Below are 2,216 nucleotides of genomic sequence, written 5' to 3' on the forward strand. Positions count from 1 at the left end.
TTTGAAGTATAAACTTGTCTTCTTGATTATGTCTTCTTGATTAATTGGCCCCCTTGACATTATGAAATGAGCCTTTTTGACCCTGGCAATATTCTAATATTAATGTAACCACTCTAGCTTTCTTTTGATTAGTATTATGTATGCATGTACTACAGATTATTCATTTGTGTACTTCCTAGCTTATACTACAATCTTAGGAAAATTCAACCATTTTAATTTCTTCCTGCCTATTGCATTGTTGTTGTCGTCACACATTTTAAATATACATTTGCATCATAGAAGAAAAATTTTGTACATTCAGTAATCAGTCAGTATTCTTTTCAGTTACCCACATATTTTATTTTTTTCACTACTCTTTATTTCTTTCCACAATACTGGGTTTCTTTCTGTATTCATTTTCCTTCAGAGTGAAGAATAGTCTTTACTATTTTTTTTTTTAAATTAATTTATTTATTTATTTTCATCTTTGGCTGTGCTGGGTCTTCGTTTCTGTGCGAGGGCTTTCTCTAGTTGCGGCGAGCGGGGGCCACTCTTCATCGCGGTGCGCGGGCCTCTCACTATCGCGGCCTCTCTTGTTGCGGAGCACAGGCTCCAGACGCGCAGGCTCAGTAGTTGTGGCTCACGGGCTTAGTTGCTCCGCGGCATGCGGGATCCTCCCAGACCAGGGCTCGAACCTGTGTTCCCTGCATTGGCAGGCAGATTCTCAACCACTGCGCCACCAGGGAAGCCCTACTATTTTTTTTTAAGTGCAGGTTTTCTGGCAACTAATTCTCTCACTTTTTTCTTGTCTAAAATTACCTTTATCTCATTGTCATTTATCTTTGCTGGTTATAGAAATCGTGGTAGGCCATTATTTTTCCTCCAGCTTTTTAAAGATATTATTCCATTACCTTCTGGCTTCCACCCTTTCTGTGATATCTTAACTATTAATTTTGTTGCCATTTTGAGTGTCTTTCTTCAGTTACTGTTACTATTTTTTCTTTGTGTTTGATTTTTCAGCAGTCTTATTCACATGAATCTTAGTTGTTTTTGGTTTGTTTTTTGCTATTTGATGTTTGGAGAGCTCTTGGACTTGTGGATTGATATCTTTTGTCAGTTTAGAAAAGTTCTAGAGCATTATTGGTTCAAATATTGCTTCTGCCCCATTCTCTCTCCTCTCTTTCTGGAAATCCAACTATACAGGTTGAAAATTTTTTTGAGTCTTATTTGTGTCTAATGCACCCTTTGTATTTTTCTTCTTTCTTCTCTCTGCATTCAGTATAAATATTTTCTGTTGATCTGGCTGCTAGTTTACTAGTGTTGTCTGATGTATTTAATCTGCTGTTTAACCGATTTCATAATTTCTTACCTATTTTTTTCAGTTCTGGAATTTCCATTTTGTCAGTTTTTATAGATTCTAATTCTCTGATGAGATTCTTGATCTCTTTTTGTCTATTTTCCTACTTACCTTTTAAAACGTACTTATCAATCCTAATCTTTGTTTCACAAGATATGGACAAAATTTGCTCTCATTTTAAGAGGTTTTGTCTAGATTTTTTAGCATCCTTCTTAATGTAGCCTCATTATTCAGGAAATGTGTGGGAAAAAATGCTAGCCATGGGCTTGAGGCTGTGTTATGGGTTGAATTGTGTTCCCCCAAATTCGTATGTTGGATTTTTAACTCCCAGTACCTCAGAATTGAACTTATTTGGAAATAGGGACATTACAGATGCAATCAGTTAAGTTAAGATGCAGCCGTACTGGAGTAAAGTGGATCCCTAATCCAGTGTGACTGGTGTCCTTATAAAAAGGGGAAATTTGGAGACAAACATGCACACAGGAAGAATGCCATATGAATACAAAGGTAGAGATTAGGGTGATGATTGTACAAGTCAAGGAATGGTGAAGATTGCCAGCAAACCACCAGCAGCTAGGAGAGAGGCATGAAATACATTCTCCATCAGATCCCTGAGAAGGAACCAACACTGCTTTTACCTTGATCTTGAACTTCTAGCTTCCAGAACTATGAGGCAATAAATTTCTGTTTTTTAAGCCATCTGGTCTTTGTACTTTGTTAGAACAGCTCTACCAAACTAACATAGATCCTCACTCTCTACAATCCCAATTCATTCCTTTGTTCTCCTCAGTGGACACCCACCAGGCTTTGTTCCTGATTCTCATCCTCCTGTGCTTGTGCCCAGAATCACCAAATGCCCCAGAGCAAAAAGCAGCTGCAG

This window comes from Balaenoptera physalus (genome assembly GCF_965194825.1).
Source record: "Balaenoptera physalus genome assembly, chromosome: 9".
NCBI classification, from domain to species: Eukaryota; Metazoa; Chordata; class Mammalia; order Artiodactyla; family Balaenopteridae; genus Balaenoptera; species Balaenoptera physalus.